The sequence below is a fragment of the Rhipicephalus microplus genome, unplaced genomic scaffold (genome assembly GCF_043290135.1).
Source record: "Rhipicephalus microplus isolate Deutch F79 unplaced genomic scaffold, USDA_Rmic scaffold_34, whole genome shotgun sequence".
Taxonomy (NCBI): domain Eukaryota; kingdom Metazoa; phylum Arthropoda; class Arachnida; order Ixodida; family Ixodidae; genus Rhipicephalus; species Rhipicephalus microplus.
This window is the reverse complement of record NW_027464607.1, coordinates 2,984,497-3,006,090: the sequence shown is the minus strand read 5'-3', so window position 1 is coordinate 3,006,090 and position 21,594 is coordinate 2,984,497. Positions and strand designations below refer to the sequence as shown.

Sequence of the window (21,594 nt, the reverse complement as noted above, 5' to 3'; positions counted from 1 at the left end):
TATATATATATATATATATATATATTATGAAGTCTTGGTAGTCTTGGCTGCGACAGCGTTTATTTGAGGAAAGACCTCGCAAAACGAATGGGCAGAGCCAGCGCACAGACGAAGACGATGATGATGACCCAGAGTGGCAATGAGGGCAAAGAGACAAGCGGATGATGGTGATTGTGATTATAAAGGGATGAGGACGATGTAAGTTACAAATGCCCACAATATATATATATATATATATATATATATATATATATATATATATATATATATATATATATATATATATATATATATATATATATAGCAAAGCATCTATTAAATGCGAAGCATTTCTTAGCGAACTTCAGCGACTTTGAGCGTATCTATCTATCTAGCTGCCTACGACTTTTAGCTCTTCTGGCCGTTTCGATAATTGTATCAATACCAAACTTGGTATGGAATAACATGACGGTATGAAGCACATATTTGACTAGTTGTAACATGAAAATAATGACATGTATGTCAATAATGTCATGTTTTACATTTCATGGTCCTGCAGCTCTTGCAATGATTTCGTTCACATGGCATCTTGCATAACGGGTATGGTATGACATGATTGCATGGCGAACACAAGCGACCGACCCTAACATAAAAATCATGACGCATGTTTTGTAACATCATGACTACATGCCACGCTCACGATGCGCTCGCGGGCGTTTCGCTAGCTTCACTTAAATCAAATTTGGTATTACGGGACGTGAATGGATGACGAAGGTATGATAGCGGCGCAAATATGATAAACATGAGATGCATGTCATGTAACAACATGACTACATGCTACGCTCATGATGCACTCGCGGCCGTTTCGCTAGCCTCACATATATCGAACTCGGTACTACGAGACGCGAACGGACGACATAGGTAATTGACACATCCAAACGTGATAATCATGACATGCGTGTCATTTAACAACATGACTACATGCAACACTGATGATGCACTCGAGCCGTTTGGCTAGCTTCGCATATGCCAAATTCGGTATTACGTGACGCCAATGGATGACGAAAGTATGTGACCGATGCAAACATAATAATCCTGACACGCGTGTTATGTAAGAACATGACAACATACCACGCTCGTAGCGTTCTCGTGGTCATTTCGCTAGCTCCACATATACTAAGTTTGGTATCGCGTGACGTGAATAGGTCGCCAAGGTAAACGACACATCAAAACATGATAATCATGACATGGAAGTCATGTACGGCATCATTTACCTCCACCTCGTAATGTTGTGATGATTTTAAAGTGACGTATCAACATTTCGCATTCATGCTTCGCATATCATCGATTCCCACTGTACGTGGGATCTGCAAATTTTTTCCATAGTAAGAACTTGTAATCTTTTTGGGACATATGTGAACAAACTACTATGGTACAATGTTGCGTGAAAGTTGCACTGGAGGTCAATTGAAAACTGACAGCCATAGTCTGCTTCACTGCACAGTAAAACCTTGTTACTTCGAAGTTACTGGGCCTGCGAGGAATCTTCGAATTAAGCGGGTTTCGGAATTAACAAAACATACAAAGAGCGGGATGCAAGGAATTTGGAATCACTTGAAGTAATTGGGGGTGGTCGTTTGCTGTGCCGGCTAGTTAGTGGCTCCACGGTTATGTTTTCCAGCAATACGTAGTCTTGATTTTGTCACAAACACAATGGAATGGCTGGGCTGGCTGCTGCCACCGAAAAAAACGCTGTCGTGATGAACTGAAATGCGCGCTTGCGAAAAACATCTTCACTGCAAGACAGTAGTGACACACGGGCAGCATGCTGCCTGCTCCTCGCTGCATCAGCACGCCATGATGCGACCATTCGCCCATTTTTTCTCGTAAAATAAAAAAAATTAATAATGGACAGTGACGAAATTCGCATCGTGTTTTGGCTGGAAAACATCACCATTTAAGCTTTCTGCTCTAGTTTTCAAAGTAGGCGTTGCAAGCAAGAACTCCACCAACTGTGCAAGAGCTTGAATCGCTGGAGCAACCGGCACTCAGAGGTTCGCACACATCGCGGATTTGTCTGAACAGTCCTGTATTAATTTCTTTCCCACAAAAAAAAAATGGATAAATTGTCACACGCTGACATTGCGAGAAGCATAAGACATGCTGCCCGCATGCCACTGATGTGCTGCAGTGAAGCACGTTTTATTTTTCACAGGCGCATATTTTTATATTGTATTTTTACATTTTTTATATAATTTTATTTTTCGTAATAGAAGCAGTGAGCCAGGGATGCTTCAGCTACCACTCATTAGTATCGCTGAATTACATTGCCAAGCGGTCCAACGTTTCCGCGAGTTTGTGGCGAAATCGGGAATGGGCACACTGCACCCCAAGTTTTCGAATTAACCAGACTTGTGCCGACCGCTGCTTCAAATTATCCGCTCAAACTTGCATTGCAAAATACGGGACCACAAAGATACTTCAAATTAAGTGGGATTTCAAAATAACAGAGTTCAAATTAACGAGGTTTTATTGTAGTAGGTCTTTTGCTGCTCGAAGGCAGTTCTCTAGTCTTAGCTCTGGCACCCTTAAAAAAGTACTGACACAAATTTTAAACTTTTGGGATTGTTGCACTAAATGAGAACACAGGTTTCGAGAACACTATAGAGTACTATTGTGCCTGGGAATACATTGAATATATCTTTGGTACCGCTACCTCAAATCAGACATTTCCGGTTTGAATAGCAAAGGGACGGCTGCTCTGTGATGTCACTTTTAGACAGCGATTCGCGATGTACTAGCAGCAGATCTGCCATATGCTAGTGGTACACATAAACAACAATTTCTGCGGTCTCCCGTGACCCAGTCAGTGATTTTTGTGATTAAGGCTGCATTTAGGATGCCGAGTTCGTATACTTAGTGAAACTGTGTTGACTTGTTGAAGTAATGTCTATTGCAGAAGGGGCTGGCTTTTTGGTGCTCAGCCACAAAAATTTAAAGAAAAATCGGACAAAAATTTATATCTGTTGCATAACTCCAGTGTGTGGAGGGTGTTGGTATATACCACAGAAACGAAAAAGTCTATTTTGCTAAGTCTAAAAACTGTGTCAGTACTTCTTCAATACGTACCTGCTAAGGATTCGTTTGCTTGGGCATGTTGAGATACACGCTCTAGCAGCCTCTGTATGGTTGCACAAGCTTGCATGAGCAAGCAATCTGATGTTTTCACTCCCAGGAACTTTAGACAATAATTCAGGCTACTCAGTTAAGTGCCCTTCTATTACCTGCCGACGCAGCGACTCCATAATATATGTCCTTGCAGTTTTTTTGCTTCTTCCAATTATGCCTGGTGTTTTTTCTTGACCAACAGCCGTATTGTACACAGTTTTAGCTGCACGCAGGCAGCCGTTTACACGTCTCGTCCGACTCTTGAGTCAGTCGCTTTACTTGCTACTTTTGGACTCTTATTCCTTAGCCAAGTGTCTGCACAGCTTTCCTTGTTCCATCCTAAAGTTTGCATTTGAAGTTCTCTAAATATTGTGTCGTCTCTATACTCCTTGCACAACTTTGATTACGGCTCAGCAGACTTGGTTCCCACCAAACTGACTAGCTCATTCACATTTCTCTCGACCTGGACAGTGAGTGAGGCTTTCTGGTAACATAGGAGGATGGCTGCAGGCTCTTGTATTTTTGAATGTATCAGACATTGTCGTCGCCGAATCAGGTCTTCCAGTGCTGTAGTTTAGGTTTTTGCTTGCAAATTTCACACAGTTCTCTACTTTCCGCCTTGTTTGATCTGCTGGTCATTTTCATAGATTGGTTGTCTGGTGTCTTTGACAGGGAGGGTTTGGTGCTTCTTTGGAACGTCTACCCGGACTTTTCCACGGTAGTCTGTGTATTTTCTTTTCAAGGTCTGAAGAGTTCAATGTTGCCAAGCAATTTTCGGAAAATACCCTATGCCAAGGTCAAAATTCCTCTACTTTATCTTCCACCTCAAAATATCGCCATGTAGTGATAACATACAGACTACAGTGTGCGAAATGCAGACGAATGGTGATGCTGGAAACTTCAGTGGTTTGAAAATTAGTTTCGAAAAGAGGCCAATGATTATGAAAGACAGCAGATGGTAAAAAAACAGCGTTCCAATATTTCTATGCGTAAAGCGTTGAGTCAAAGTTGGGAAAACAAAATTGAGGTAGTAGAGTCATCAGCAAGTATATATATGTCCAGCGGTGCAAGAAAAATTTCATGTCTATAAGCAGCTCCATGTGTAGTGAGGTTTTGTCTGGAATGAGGCGAGAAGTCCGCAAGCCACAAAAGACAACGCTGCCGACAAACAAGTCTGCATTGTCGACATGTTGGTCATAGCGATACCACTTTTGGCTTCATAGTAGCCAGTTCCTGCTTTGGCGTGAAAAGCAAGAAAAGCGAAGCCTCTGAGCTGGGCCTTGTAAAACCAAGAACACCAAAGATAGGTCATTTCGAAGGCCATGTTTCTTGGGCCAGGTGCCATTTTGCGCCAACCATGAAGGAAATGCGAACATTGCAACGAGGCCAAATCACTTCTCATTATGGTGCCCTCGGATATTGTTTACGCTTAAGCCTGTGCTTTGAAGCAATTAATTTTTTATGGTTCGATGCAGTGTCCAATATAGGGGATGTTCTCCCGGGTGGGAGTTTGATATAGCAAATACTATACTTATTAATGATCGACAGTATTTAAAAACTGCTTTGTGTCATCACAGTGAGCATGCCGCAGCTGCGCTGAAAATCAATTTTTATGGTAGCAAAAATCATCAAGTGATGCCTTGTGCATTGTACACTCTTGAAGGGACCCTGCAACACTTTTTAAGCATGCTGATCGGTAATCAAGGTTCACTATAGCACCGCACACGACCTAGAATTACAATACTTTTTTCAGGTCAGCTTTTCTTGTGCCGACGAATGACGCTACCAGCTCAAAAATCGCTGCGTTACGAGCCAAGTATTGTGCAATGGCCGATTTGGGCATGCGCTCCGTCATTAGTAAAGCCGCGGCGGGATTCTGCTGTTTGTCTAAGAGTGTGTGCGATTGCACTGAAAAGCCGTGCACTTGAAAAACAAAATTGAACAAACAAAAATCACCGCCCAAGCACTGCGTCCAAGTGGTTAACCAGCGAAAACTGAAATGTGTGGCCCCGGTGTTCGGCAGTGGGTTCAACCCGATGCTTCTCTGGAGCCTTTCACAAATATTGGTTACATCTTCGTGCTTCTTGATAAGGTTAGACACATGTTTGGCTTGGTTACCGCAGTGTTTATTTCACATTGCGTCTCTCATGATGGCGATCATGGAGGAGTGTAATGAACAGTTAAATGCGTTTCGCTATGCCATAATCACATTAGTTGTTCTCGAACCGTAGGCGGTCACAGAGGTCGCAGCCAAAGTCAATGTGGCATGGGAGAAACTAGCCGAAAGCTGGCGTTTGTCCCAATGAGCACGCTCCTGTAATCACCACATTGACGCCGCGTTTTTGTAAGCGTTTGAAATCGCAAGCTTATTCGGCTGCGTGGTTTGCAGGATCCGCCCGCCGGCGCTTGCGTTCCTGTTCGTGATTTAGCGCGGCTTGCAAGGCTGCCGGATTATCTGTACGCAGTTGCTGCAGGCTCTCGACCTCCCTGGCCTGTTTTTGTGCCCGGGCTGCCCTATCGTCCTGGCAAATGCGAGCTCTCTGACTATTCTACTGTCGCCGTTCTCCTAGAGTTGTCCTTTTCATACCGACGTGGCAGGTTTCAGGAGAAACTGATGCACGTGTGCTCAGCGCCACGGCTGCGACAGAATGGTCCACGTCACAACACAGCCAATAGCACGCGTGCTTGGGTACGATGCTGTGAACAACGTAACTGATAACACAGCCAATGGAGACCGCTCTTAACACCGCTGCCGGACGAGTTTTCCTTTCTGCTAGCCTTGTATAGCTTTCACTGTAAACAAAAAACTGCCCTAGCAACGCGCCAAATATTTTTATTTGCGAAGAAGCCGTTTCGTGCAAATCATAAGGTTTCTTCATTGTGCCGACAATACGAGTTTTACCTTGAGCGACAAGCTGACAAGGTTGTGCCCCCTGATGAAACTTCTAAAGGCAAAGTTCCTGCAGCACTATCAGCCGGTGCGTCAGTTGAGTTACGACGAAAGCATGACAGAATATTATGATCATCATGGCTGCAAGCAGTTAATTCGTGGAAAACCTATCGGCTTTGGCTACAAAGTGTGCTGCCTGAATGCGAAAAATGGCGACCTTGCAAACTTCGAAGTATACCAAGGAAAATAGAAAGACACTGTAACAAGCACGCCTTATGAAAAGGACTTCGGAAAAGTGGCAGTGCCTTTCCTTAGAATGGTACAATTTCTTATTGGAGTTCGTCATCCATCATTTCATTTTTATTTCGATTATCTCTTCACCAGCCTGCACTCAGGTGCATGCAAGAAAACAACTATGGAGCAGCGGGCACAGTGAGGCAAAACCGTGTGCCGAAGGAACCGTGTGCCTCATTGCTCAACCTGATTTGATCAAACGCATGACCCATGGATACGAAGAGCACGCACTTTCGGATGATGGGATAATGATCGTACGCTGGATGGACAACTCTGTCGTAACAATTGCAAGCACCGTGCATGGTGTAGAGCCCATGTCCTCTGCGGATAGGTATTCCCGCGCACAGAAGAAAAGGATCAAAGTCTCTCATCCTAATGCTGTTACTCAGTATAACGGCTTTATAGGAGGCACTGCTCAGATGGACGCAAATGTAGGTACCTTCCGAATTGCAATCCGTGGAAGGAAGTAGTGGTGGCCTATATTTACTAGGCTCTGCAACGTAGCCATAAGTAATGGCTAGGTGCTTATCCTCAGCTCAGGATTAAGCATCGCTCAACTTGACGATTCCAAAGGCAAATTGCTCAAAACTACCTGACAATTTGGAACAACAAGCCAAACGAACCTGTTCGTAGAAGAATGTTGACGCTTCGTGACAGTGCTCTCTTTCTGGCCCACGGTATGACCTAACGGTGCACTTTGAACTGTGCCTGATGGAAAAAGGCACAGGTGCGCCGAAGACAGAATGTGCATTCCATACGTTTTACCATATCACAGCAAATACAGTAAATAAGTGCTCATCCACTCAATAATTATATTTTTCACAATGTGTCAAAGCCAGAAATAAATTTTGTGGTATGTGATTTTCCTACGCGACCATATTGTCACGGGCTGTAACTTCTAAGCTAAACATACTTGCACATTGAAAATTTTAGTGCGCCTTATTCAGATGCATATGCAATAAAAATGACATCTGCTTTGACAAATGTTAAAAAAAAAACGGACCCTAATGGGTCAGGCGAATGTCTTCCACAAGATTCTAACTGAATCAAAGACAGCCAATTGGGAACAGTTTCATAAGAGCGCCAAAACGTGTGAAATGTCGAAAAACAAGTTTTTTTTTTAAATTATGAATTTTTTTTATTTTCGCCTGTTTCGATAAGATTAGTACCTCTATACTGTTATGAAAAAAATAATACAGGTCAAGACTTAACTGAAAATGCATTAAAATTGCATCTAAAGAGCACAAGGTGTTTGTTACCTAAAAGGTCGAAAGTGCGCAGTCTTCGAGCACCTTGCCGCCGATAATGCGTCGCTGCTCGCGATTGTTGATTGCATGAGTCAATCCTCACTCTTCAAATAACAGTTTCTCTCACTGATGCAGCACAAGAAATAATAAAAAGAAGCACTCTTCTGTGCGTTTTCGAGCGCTGCGACTGGCTTATCACATGGTACGAATCGGGGACCGCCATTGGCCACTGCGCGCCTGTATGTGCTGTGAAACCTATTTGCGGGGTCTATGTCTTGTCGAGCAGCACAGCTGAACAATGCTTTTCTCGTGTAATTATCTCCGTTATGAATGAAAAAAGGCATTGCTCGCAAGTGAAAGCCGTTGTGCGGTGCACTCTTTAAGAATAGGCTGCAAGCAGCTGGTACGATTTGCGGCAGTTGTTGGCTTGCAATAGCCAATGCATCAAAAGTCATTCACACCCGTCAGCCGGAAAGTTCGTGATGCGGCAATGGATGACGTCAGCGCCAATGTTGAGAGGTCGAAAGAGCTCGCAGTGAGAGAACTTAGCAGGGATGACAATGTCACTATGTACGACGGTATGTGGCACAAGCATGGCATCAAAATGGCACGACACTGGACTTAGTTTGGATTTCCCAGTCCTGTCGAACTTCTTCCTAGCTTGCAGTTGGCACAAGGCTCTGCCAGATGGAGCGGAAGTTTGGCAAGCCTTTCATGGCCCTGTCTGTGAGCGAAATGTCTGTGAGGAGTCGGCTCGAAAAAGCCAAGAGAGACAAAGTCGTGGTGCTGGCGTATTTTAGTCGCAGTATATATTGTATGTATACCTTTACTAGGTAGGTGAAATATGGACTTTTTATGTCTATTATTTTTTACTCGTATTACATATTTTGTATGTGCTTGCTAATTAGTTATTTGCACTCTACACTTTGTTTGAAGCATTAAAAACTATGAATGATAAAAAAATTACAGAAGTTTAGGGATGAAAATAGGGGCGGGGGCAAAACGGTTAAGGTTTTCACTTTGTCATGTTGCAGAGCTAAAAGTGTGTAACTTGCAATAAAACTAATTATACATTTGAAATTAACATAAAAAGTTCCATAAATTGCTCAAGTTTCATTGCTCTAGGGTGAATATTAAAAAAAAAGTGTATTCAAGTAGCATCTCCCCTTAAAAACTGTCTTAAGGCAGGAGGACACGTCGACAGGCGAGAAGGGAAAGTTGGAACAAGTATTTATCGAGCATCAATTCATACACGCAGGAGGCAAAAGTCTGGAACATGGTTAGTGGGGTCGCAGGAAGACCATGCACATTCACTGCTTGGTACAGGGGGACAGCTTGGAAGATCAGGTCAACTTCCTCGGCGCACTATAAGTGAGGCTTTCCGAAGATAAAAAATCAAAAGCAGAAAATAGAACACAAATGTATAGAATACGAGGCATACAGCCAACCTCTCAGCTTAGCTGAGCTACTAACAACACTAAACTGCTGCAGTAATTCTCCCCCAGGTTCTAAATGTTGAAAAACATACCCCTTGAAACACAAATAACCTTACTTTCCTTGTACAATGCTATCTGATTGTCTGGCACATATCCCTACTTGGAAAGAGGTTATTGTCATTTACATATTGAAACGGGGCAAGAACCCTTCCTCCTTTACGAGTTATAGGATCATCATGGCACTTGCTAGCTGCCTCTGTAAACTTTTCGAAAAAATGATAAACTGCTGACTTGTCCCTATTCTTCAAACAAACAATCTGCTGAACCAATTTCAGTGCGGGTTCTGAGAGGGTACATAAATGACCGACGACCTAATATGTAGAGAAGCACAAATCCGAGAAACTTTCGTCCACAAACCGTACTTTCTGTGTACCTCGATATCTAAGAGGCTCAAAGCACAACATGGTGCTTTGGGATATTAGGAGACTTGTCTCCCCGTGATGTGCGTGTAAGAATGTTCATTATTATGAAAAGTTACTTGTCCAGCCGGACATTTCGTGTCCGAGTGGGCAGCATTCTTTTCCAAACATTTGTCCAAGCGGGAGTGCTGCAAGGTGGTATAAGTGGCAAAGTGGTACACTTTTTATTATAAAAATGAATTCCTTGCGCTTGTCCATTCTCAGCAATACATTTTACGGCACGTATGGTGATAATGTCCAGATTGGCTTTGTCTTGTAACCTGGTAACGTGTGAGCAGCAGGTTCACCTGGGTTTGAACAAGGTCTCGGAATCAGAAGAAAACTGGTTCCAACTGAATCCACAAAAAGGCATGTGTGCTTTGTTCTCCAAAAAAAAAACATTCATTCCAAACCTGAAATTCAAGGACATGGTCAACGTCTCGTAATGCCAAAAACAAATTAATAGGCCTAATATTTACACCAGGCTAACCCTCGTACATAAGGTACAGTCGACTCTTGTTAATTCAAACTGAAACACACCTCTGAATTTTGTTTACTTATCGAAAGTTCTCAGATGTACAACTTCAGGTGAGGTGACACCACACATTATAATTAGGCGTAGGACTTGAACCCTAACTGCATGCAATGAACAAAAAGCAGAGATGCAAGGTCCACAAGTTTATTGGGCATTTACTGCTGATCAGACCTTTTTCACAAATTGTGAATTGCCAACTGCTTTTTTACGATTTACCATGCGTGTGCTTCATTTCAAACATTTATTTACTTACAAAGCCCGTTTCTTTGAAGGCCTGAGGTGCTTATTTTTCATTTTTACACTGTTATGATTTGCATGCATAAGCATGTAAATTTTGAAATTAGTGGCAAAGCAGCAAATTTGTTCTGGTATCGAACCTCAAAAAGTGAACTGAATGGTGGGCTTTCAAAGAATAGAGGGCTAACCAAAAAAGTTGAACTTTATTTTAATTAACTGAAAGTAAGAATTAAAGGAGCTTGAATTATCGAGAGTCTACTGTATTTCAGAAACAGGTGCATAAAGGCGTGAATGTTTTGTAAGTGTTGTCACGCGCTATGTGGGGTAGTGACAAGAAGTGTCTGATGAACTTGTATCGCAGCCTGAAACGCACTCGCCTATACTAAGGGAAAATAACCTATCAGTCTGCGACACCTACTGCCCTAAAGATTCTTGACCCTTTACATCATTTAGGCATTCACCTCTCTATGGGTGCTTCTCGCACCAGCCCCGCTGAAGTCAATTATGGAATCCGAGTGGTCGCTCCCCTGCAGAGACATTACATGTCCTTTCTATATAAGTGAATGCAGACAATGAACGCCCTTCACATTTTACAATTTATGACATGTTCAGTTTTGCTCGGTTTGAAAACTGGCCTTCGTTGAGACAACCTTAGTTACTTCGTTTGAGGCGCCGAGAAGAGGAAACCGGTGTGCCACTTGAACACCGTTTCATGGCTGCTGCAGTGTGTCTGTCACCATAGAAGTGGCAGATGATAGATTGCCACGTGTTCATTGTACATATATCTGCACATACTTTCGGGAACTGTACCAAATATCTATCGCCAGGACGGTGGCCAGGTTAACGCAACTTCAAATAAAAAAAATTATGTGCTACTTACTGCTAAGCAATCTACGTGGTGGCTGGAAATGCCGGCATACGCTTCCAGCTTTAGTTACTGACAAGCCACAGCCGTGTTTTCAGGCTGGGACATTTACATTTCCGGCGAAGCGTTGGTGGCTATAGCAACGCATTTCTGTCTTGAAGTTTGTCGTTCCGCCGATAGCGCAGCGGTCAGTGACCGATGGGCGGCCAGCGTTACTTTGTCTGGTTGATCGCGTCTCACGAGTGTAGGGCGGGTGTCTAAAATATTTCAAGTATGTTCTAGGCATATAGTTAGAGTCTAGGCGCTCCGACTGATGGTGCAAACGGCACGTAGCTTGCATTTTTCGCTGAAATTAGTGCACCTGACAAAACTGAGGCTAGCTGAGCATTTTGGCACAGGGTGGCATAACAATTGGGAATTGTATCGAATTGGCGCAGCTGTCGCACCCCTGCTCTTACCATTACTTTTTAATTAGTCATTAAAGTTTCTTTTGATCACCTTTTCAGTAATTTGGCTGTACAGATCCTGCTGAATGAAATTCTTCTACAGCTAGCAAAGAGGGCAAAATGCAAGTTTTATGGCTCTAGCTTTCCTACAAGTTTTTTTTTAAATTTTATTGTTAATAAAGTTTGTGTTGTCCTATAGTTGCATATGGCACTTTCTTGCACTCTCTAAACAATTTCAGCTTCGGCTGCTGTACTTTCGATGTAGGCAAAAATGCTGTACGCCCGTGTGCTTAGATTTGGGTGCACGTCAAATAACTCCAGGTGGGTGAAATTTCACGAGCCCTCCACTACGGCGTCTCTCATCATATTGTAGCGATACTAAAGCACAGAGGCTTATGAAAACAAATTTATTAGGGCGAACTTGTGCCCTCGAGTTGACTGTGAGAAAACTGCGAGTCCGTCGAACACCAAGAAAATCTTGAAACACCTCTTCTTTTCCTTCACTAGAACCCCGAGTGCGTGACGCATGCGAGCTGGGTCTGGCCAGGTGCTCGTGCTGCCACGGTCTCTGTGTAGCACGGTGAAGGGTGGTCTATTTGAATGTGATCAATATATCGCAGCAATATGGTGGTTTTGGGACTTCAAACAATACACATCAATCGGTACACTCACTAAACATCCAGCTTTTGAACAAGGCAAAAATTATTAAAATTTAGTGTACCAAAGCTGAGAAATGCTCGACAGAGAATGAAAGGTGCCCAAAAAACAAACTGAGAAAATGACAAAAAGAAATCTATGTATTTAAGAAAGTGTACACAAATAAAAATGCTTCACTTTGCATATAAGTGCCTCAGAAAACACCAGGGAAGTAGCCTGGAGATGCAACTGGTCTCACTGTACGTCCAGCATTTAGCAGTCCTTTCAAGCAGCTTGTTAATTAATCATAGAGTAGTCGTGGATCCAGCCTCCTAAGGGTCCGAGTCCTTGCGTACTGTCATCATAGAGTATAGTCGTGGATCCAGCCTCCTACGGGTCTGAGTCCTTGCGTACTGTCGCGAGCTTTCGCAGCTTGCACTAGCTCGCCGATAAGATGCAGATCTTATCGTCACTCACTTCCTGCTGTTGCACATGATTGGCGTTCATCTGAGGCGGCCGGAGAAACGGGCAGCGGAGATGTCGGCATTTCAACCGACAGATCGTGCTCCGTCACCGAACCTGCTTCCCCCCTCAAGCCGCAACTTGGTCATTTGCCACCAGTATCAAAATTATGATACAGAGAAGTAAGACTTGCGAGGCTAACAACAGGAGAAGTTCACACTACACATTCATACCTTTTGTCTAGTGGCAATCTACCATTGTCAGAGAGATATAGTGAAGCACTAACAGTGCGTCACAGTTCAATCTAATACAAGGTATCGGACATGCCCAGAAGAAAACACTTTCCATTACCCTACTGACAACAGATACCACTTCAGCCAGCAATGTTCGTTGGTAGGGAATCACTTTTAATGTCAAATACCCAGGCATTCTGTAGCAAAAACTCTGAGAGGTCACTGCCGTGGTGGCTATATAAACAAAGCCCTTGGACGCAAGGGCGTTCATAAGGCCCTTGCACTAATGCCATATATCTCAACCATGGCTTTATCATGACCTTTCGCCATGCATTATCATAATCATTGTGCCTCTTGTCTTCTCCGAGCCTTTCCTCTCTATTTCTCTCTCTTAATTGTCTCATGACCTGGCACTTTTGGCCATCAAATTGCCCTTGCATCACAAAACACCAAACATCAACATGCTGGTAACTTACATTTGGGGGTCATCACAATGCAGGGTTAACTGGCGGAACATGGGAGAGGCTTTTGTCCTGCAGTGGAACGTAGTCAGGCTCATGATAATGATGACAATGCAGGAATAGATCAAATGATGATTGTGTGTCACAACATTGGGACTATGGGGTTGTCAAGCTCACATGCTGGGCAATGTGTAGAAGTAGTGTGTTGCACAATTCGAAATTTGGAAGAGACAGGTCAACTGGGTAGTTGTATGTAAATATTCACTACTAATAAATAAATTATCCATGAGAAATTATTGTTGTGTTCATTAAGATAAGATGTGTGTGGTGTGTGTTCTATTATTATTTTGGTGAAATTTGGTCAATATCGGGCATAATTCAGCTAACAGCTCTTGTATAGCGAGTTTTGGAAGCCCGCATGTTTTGGCTTTCTGTGATTTTTTTTATACCAACTGGCTGCAAAGGCTGTCAATCTTTTTTGTTCCAGGTCTTGAAGGCTGGAAGCAATATGCAGCAAAGATTTCCCGAGGCCTGCAGACAACATTGTTTCAACCGACTTAAAAGTTGAAACACAAGTGAATAAATTATATTTTATGCACCTATTTCACCCATTCTTTGGCTTCCAGTTACTAAGAGCACATATAGATTTCATTGTGTCAATTCAGTGGAGGTATCACATATAACTGTCATGTTGGCAGTAGCCATGTCTTTGTAACAGTTCACAACTGCAAATGTTGCTGTTCGAACATTTCTACAATTGTTGGTAATGAATAAATTTAATTAACTGAGCTGTGCCCTTGAAGACGATGTATGTAAGCAAAACAAAAAGCGAGTGCAACTCATATCAGCAGCCAAAACAATTGTGCTTCTATGGCAGCATGATGTCTAGAATCGGAGGTTGGCGTAGTCTACACTCCTTTGCGAAAGTTGAGCTTTTTATTTTTCTTATAAAACACCTAGACTACAGTAAATCAAACGTTTGAATAGCTTGTGTGCTGCAGGTTTGCTCATTACAAACACCACCGAATAGCTGAAGCAATTAAAGTGCTATTTTTGGTTGGGTTAAGGTGATGAGATACAGTACCGGTGATGGTTTCTGCATGAAGAATCGGTACCAAGGGTCGGGGAAGGCAGCGAGTTAGATCGAGTGAGAAAATTAAGAATTTTGCAGGGATAAAATGGAATCAGCTTACAAACGATAGGGTAAACTGAAGACCCTTAGAAAACACCTTTGTCTAAGCACTGGACTAGAACAAGCTCAGAATGATAACTGAAACAAACTAGAGAAATTGCAGCCAACATGTCGGTGGTAACACTTGAGTGGTGAGACATACAACTGTCGCAAATATATCATATACAAAAGAGATTATAGAAATGTGTATACTGTGTGCATGTTTAGCCTTGCATCTCACACACAAATCGCTGCAGAAAAAAAAGCTTTTTGAATGCCTCGTTTTTTTGTTTTTTATTCCCCCCACCCTAAAGGCTGCCATTCACCAAGCAGTCGAAGATAAACTAATGACTGCCGCAAAGCAGTATTCAAGCTGTAAGACCACAGGAGATGGCTACTTCGGCACACTATGCCCACCTACAACAACCACTTCGAGATACTTTTTTGTTGTGGCTGGAGACAACACTGCAAGAGGCACTTACAAAAATTAGGGCTATTACGAACACACAAACAGTACGAAAAATGGCATCAAGAAGAACAATTTAGCTTCAGCGAACATTCTAAAAAAAAACGAAAGCCCACTAACGAATGCAAGCCAAGGATGGAAAAGGCTTCGTGAAGTGAGCAGATGGCAATGCACGATCTCCTCAAAGGTGAAAACGCATCAGAGGGGCCTGCCGGCATGGCTAAGGAAAAAGAGCACAACTACGGTAAACCCAGCAGTGAAGTAATGCACACAATGCTAACTTTTTAAACAGATGCCACACGCAACTTGATGCCTCAGCAATGTAGCACCAAAAAAAAAAGCACTATGTAATTAGGTGTAGTCAAATTTCTACTTCATCTGGGAGACTTCAAATGACTCTCTGTTACTATTTTGCACAAAACTATCGCAAACCGAGAAGGTGAAGGTGGTCAGACCGGAACACTGAAAAACGAAGATGACGTTTGTAATTTCCCTATGATTCGATGGCTAATGTAATGAAACACCAAGGAGGGAAGCAAAGCTGGGGATTAAAACAAAATTATTAACTTATCTAATGACACCAAGAACAGGGAATGTCCGGGCAGCACAAAGGCTCGCTGGTGACTGATGTCCTCAAGATTCCGCTGGGCTCTCCTCCTTGCAGCACACAGAAACCACTGACACTGATTGGTGCACTTGGGTCCTGTCTTATGGCCCACTTCGAAGGGGAAAACAGAAGCCGTTGAGACATGCACGCTTTTAATGGCTCGAAATCTCCCAAGAAGGTTGTCCGCGACAACGTTCATGCACTACTACTTCGTGTCCTTCTAAACACTTATTTCTCACCTGCGAACTTGTGTCTATGTTTCAAGGAATTCTTAGCGTAAGAAGTCACTTACTAATTAAAAAATATTTTCAGAGGAAATGTTTGACCTGTGTTCTTGTCATTCAACTCTTTCAAAGAAAAAAAGCTGTAAAAATGCAGCTAAACGACGTGCCCTGCTATCTCTAGCAAATGTTAAAAAAAGATGCCGGGGCACTTTGTTCCGACGCGAGCCAAAACATGATTCAATTTCGCGGGTGCACGAGCACACAGCAAGGTTGAACTCCACTCCGCCGTCCGATGTTTCCGGTGATACTGAATACTCGCCCTGACTCAAATATTCGAGTCTAAGCCATCAAGTGATAGTACGTGCATTATCCTTAACGTCCCATGCTTGAATACGTGAGCACTGATCACACTTGTCTAAAGCAGCAGAGCGCGTGGCTGTGGACGCAGTTGATGTTCGCAGCTGCTACTACACGTTAGCTACAATCTTTCACTCATGCTATAATTGCACCATAAGGGCCTGAAACGACCATGACGGTGTCACTATTGGCACATTTCGTCAGAAAACGGCAGCTGAAGCGGCCGGCTGGGTGCTCTAGACAAGTGCGACTCCGTCTGTATACATATTTATGATGCCAGCTGCGGTCGGCGACTCAATGGCACGTAAGCAACTTCAGAGGTATGCAATGGCACATTCCGTACACATGCGAGTAAAGGTGCACCCATACAGCTTTGGCACTCAATTGTTATAGTCCCTGTACCTTCAGTACTCAACACAGCTGAAAAATGTTCAGGCCAGAAATGCGTCTTACCCGAGGTCATTGTTCAGGACAGGCTCGACTTGGCGAATATCAACGCGCCGCTCCTGCGTATAGAAGAAATCACAACTTGAACGCAAACGTCTGCTGTACGCACAAAACTCTCGCACAAAACGTAGAAATTAGCTCCACACGAAAAGTGAAAGTAGGAAACACTGGCGCAGGACTCCGACAACGTGTAACAACTTCCAGAATGTAAACAAACATGGCGCCTGCCGAACGTTTTTATGCGCATGCGCCGCTTTAATCCGGCGGGCTATTTAAACGCAATTGGCGTCAAACAAAAAAAAAATGCACGTACATAACACTGCATTAAAGGTTACGTGGAACGTCTTAATGGGAACGGGTACGAAGCCGAATCGAAGCACCATTTAGATTACTAAAGAGGCAGCTGCGCTTTTTCTTGTGTGCACGCCTACGATCTCACGCACACGGAAGTAATGTATGCAGTGCACTATGATTGAAATATAGCCGACATTGCAGTATTAACAGATCTAACATTTCCCTGTGATAGCCCTTCGGAACTGCAGTATGTTAAAATAAATGACTAATCATGCCAAGTATAGGAGATGGTATCAGAAGCAATTCTTATATTAAGAAAGGGAAGCAGGGGCGGTGCCAGGATTATTTTACTGGGAGGGGGGGGGGGGCACGAACAAGTTTTGGAGTTTGGAGAGCTCCCCCGAAGAAAAGTGGCCAAAAAGATGAAGTGTCGTGGCCAGGGACCAAACCTGCGACCTTCGAATAACGCGTCCAATGAGCCAACTGACGCGACCAACTGAGCTATGCCCCCTTCCACTTCTTGGGTTATATATGCGTCTTTTATGTCGGAGCACCAGTCAGAACAGTAGCCATGATGGCGAGTGTGAAACACTTTTTTGTCTGCCTATTTGGCATCACGCATGTGATCTTATGAGCTGCCAACTGGGCAGTAATCACTTATATACTATCTGAAGGCACAAAGTCTCTCAGAAGGAGATCTTCACTATGAATGAAGGAAATAATCGTACAATTAAGGGCTAATTATCTTTGTTAGACATAATATTAGATGTAGCAATGATGCCAAGAAAAGTATCAGGGATGTTATTAACAGTAATTATATGCTTGTGTGAAGAGTCCAACAAATCTATATAGTTTTCTTTTGGCTTATCATGTTAAGGCAGTTATAAAATGTAATAAATAAGTCACAGAATCGCTGTCATTTGTTGCTCCCGTCATTAAAATGTGCAAATGGTGCACACAGCATACAAACGCGCACACACAAAAATGTTCACACAGCACCATGGTTTGTTTAACATTTGTAGCGTATGCCTAAAAAAACTTATTGTATCCGGTGAACTGTTATGGCTAGAAAATGCCATTGAAGGGCAGGCTACAGGCAGTTTTTTGAGTGAAGTCTCAATAAGGGTAAAGAAGCACAATACACGCAAGACTCATTTACTCCCTCTAAACATTTTCATATCGCCTTATCTATGAGGAGAATTTTCGATTTCGGAGCACTGAGTTGGGCACGTAGCAGTGTAGGTGGCTTGGTCACGTGACCACAAAAAGCTTTGAAGCTGCAAGATGATCAACTAAGTTGAGAGTATTGTTTGAAAAATAGTAACTAGTGACAGCAACACAGAATTATATCTCAGCAAAAATGACAAAAATAAAGACCATGAACTATAATGACAAAATTTACCATTGTTTTCGCAGATCTTCATATCTAAATTTTGTTCGGAGGCCGCAAAAACCAGTAAATTGCACTGCCTGGAGGACAAGCCTCTGCAATGTGCAAAGGGGTTGTTAGGATTGCTGTACATAAGAGTTTCAGTCTGTTTGCAAACTCCTTTGTGTTAGTGTTATACCAGATGTCGTAGTCTTGAATGTGAGAAGCCTAGATACTGGCAAGATCTGTCGTGGCAAGATGAATTAGGTACCCCGTATTCTGTTCAATTATTTGCATTTTGCATATATCAAAATAGTGGACAAGCTAAAACCCTCTCTAGTCTGAAACATTTGTTTAGGTGCACCATAATCTGTACATAAAATTACAGCATGTATAGTATTACTACACGCCCCTACTTTATTCTGTGCTTCAAACGTTGTAAGTGGACTTAAATCTAAGCACTAGTGTTCTCTTTACAGCAATAACTGGAATTGAAAAGCTATAAAGCTTCTGTTCCCACCTATGCAGCATACCGCAGCACACAAAGATAGGCTGCCACAATACAGGCTTCATAAGCACATTAACTTCATATTGACAAGGCCTCCCTTGTTTGCTGGAGTAGAATTATCTGTTATGCTCACCTAGCACTTTCAGCTGTATGTGATGTATGAAAGACTTCATCGGCTCTGCACACACAAAATTTTGATAAACGTGCTACCATACCATATCAAGACATAATGAATGTAAAGCTTTTCATTGGATTGAAAAAAAAAACAGATACCACAAATATTGTGCTTGCTACTGCAATTAATGCATAAAAATGTAGAGATATGTTCATGGCAAACAACAACAATTTATTATAGCAGACACACCCACACACTGATCAATGTTAAATCAAGGCAGTAGTTTAATTAGCTAGAACACCAACATAAAGAAAATAGTATGGCTAGAGCTAAAATATAGCCACAAGTACTCCATTTTCAATTTGTATGTAACGAACCCATTACTCCCTAGCACTAACAGTGCCCGAATGTTGGGGAACCCTACCATTTGTGTAGAACCTTTCGATGAGTTTAGGCACACAATTTAAACAGCTAGAGTTCACTCTCGAACTAACACAAAGTCGTGTGTGCATGTGTTTTGTGCATGCACGTGTATCTCTTGGGAATTGAGAGCGCAAAAAACACAACAAGATAACTGATTGATATGTGGGGTTTAACGTCCCAAAACCACCATATGATTATGAAAGACGTCGTAGTGGAGGGCTCCGGAAATTTAGACCACCTGGGGTTCTTCAACGTGCTCCCAAATCTGAGCACACGGGCCTACAACATTTCTGCCTCCATCGGAAATGCAGCCGCTGCAGCCGGGATTCGATCTCATGACCTGTGGGTCAGCAGCCGAGTACCTTAGCCACTAGAGCACCGCGGTGGGGCAACAAAACAAGATATTCGCAATAACAAGAGGCAAGGCGGGAGCTACTTTCATCTAAATTTATTTATTGTTTTGCCCACAAATATATACAGAAACTCTTTGACAATGCATTTGAGTGTGTGTGCATGCGTTTTCCTGAAGACGTTTATGGGCGAAGTCTCAAATAATGATAGATGATAGTTGCGCCCGTCCTTTATCCTGTTGTGAATGTTTTGTGCGAGTGCGCTTCTGTGTGCATGTTTGTGCATGCATTCGCTTGTGTTTTTGAATTTGGCTGCATTTGTATATGTGCGAGTCAAGAAGCTGCGAGTCATAAAACAAATTCCCCCCCCCCAAAAAAAAATATGTGTTTTTATTTTTACTTGCTTTCACAAGTTTGGGTTCTCCTTATTTTGCAAAAAAAAAAAAAAACTGAATATTGCCAATAAGGTAGGTTAAGACCACTTTTAAAGAGCATGAGGTGGCTACTAAAGAATTGGCCTCGCACCTACATGTTCAACTGCAAATGTCATCGAAAGACGGCAGTCTTCTGTCTGGAGAGAGTGAATAGAATGAAATATTGTGAGCGCTGACTATGATGTTTTGCATGAGAACATCGGTGAATGGAATTCTAAACGCGCTGTGTGAGACACGATCGCCATCTGGCAAGAATCGCAGAAAACGAAAGGATGGCCTCCGTTATAGCGAGCACACACAATCTTGGAGGCCATATTTTGTAGATTTCAAGGTAGGTGGCTGCACTATATCGTCTTAGCAAAGAGTAGGAAACTCGCCTTTTCGTGCATAGCGTCTCATTGTCAGTGCAGCGTAATAAACGCTAAAGTTCTTATAATTACTCATGTATACCTTTTCTAGTATAAAGAAACACACCGCAAAATATTGACGTGTTGATATTGTGCAGCAGATATGCACAATATTTGCTTTTCAATCGACAATTGCACAAGTATGAATGCAGAAACTTGAGCAATATTGGTGGGCGCTGTGGATGTGGTTGTACTTGAGCAACAGACAGACCAAAATTTTTGCGTTGAAGTATCTCAAAAAAGACTATCGCCTTTAAAAAAACAAAAAGTGCTCAATGTCTGGAGCCCTCTGGAAATGGTCACATGGCTGCTAGCCATTGCATTTTGCACGAGGGCTTCACTAAAGCTCTCATGATGAAAGAATTCATCTAAAAAAACATGTTTTCTGCATAGATGAGCTTTCACTTATAGTTGTACGTCGCACAAATGGAAGCGCTGGCTTGGGAGCAAAAGTGGCTTGACGGGTGACGGCTACGGCAGTCAGTGACATGTCTTACACGGCTTGACAATGTACTATCAGCGTCAAATGAAACCGGAAGAGTGGCAAGCCTTCGCGATGGTATAGTGCACGCCGTCCACTTATCACTGCGAACAGTCACGCATATATGCGCAAAGCTGCTGAACAGGATGCGTACACCTGTCAATGGTGATAACTGGACAGCACGCACTACACCATCGCAAAGGCTTGCCGCTGTTCCGGTTTCATTTGACGCTGATAGTACGTTGGCTTCAGTGGTAGGTGTTTTCGAGTATTGGAACGCCATAATTATGAGGGCTGGAAAGTTACGTTTCTAGTTTCATGTGACACTAACGTGAAAAAAGTTATCAAGACAACTATACTCGATAATATCGATTCTGTTTCTGTGAAGACAGCCTAGGAGACTGAATGAGTTGCTGCTGTTTATGAAATAGAATATAAAGGAATCTAATAAATATCCGGGCATACCAGATACTCTGCAGATGGCATTTTCTGCAATTGTTCTAGATTTATCAGGACAACAGCTAGAGCAAAATGCTGGTGTTGAAAGTAGCTTGCACGAGGGAACGATTTCGGGAAGGTATGCGTTGTTTAGTT

The 21,594-nt window shown here is 42.7% G+C and overlaps 2 long non-coding RNA genes across 2 annotated transcripts; one reads left to right on the top strand and one right to left on the bottom strand.

Moving 5' to 3' along the window:
• The first annotated feature begins 296 nt into the window (after window positions 1–296).
• Window positions 297–13,954, top strand: LOC142786847 (uncharacterized). Its single transcript, XR_012889181.1, has 2 exons — window positions 297–8,411; window positions 13,835–13,954. It is a non-coding gene; the product is annotated as an uncharacterized LOC142786847 (long non-coding RNA).
• LOC142786846 (uncharacterized) lies at window positions 11,944–16,922 on the bottom strand. Its single transcript, XR_012889180.1, has 2 exons — window positions 16,626–16,922; window positions 11,944–15,702 (listed from the first exon to the last, which is right to left on the bottom strand). It is a non-coding gene; the product is annotated as an uncharacterized LOC142786846 (long non-coding RNA).
• Window positions 16,923–21,594: the final 4,672 nt, after the last annotated feature.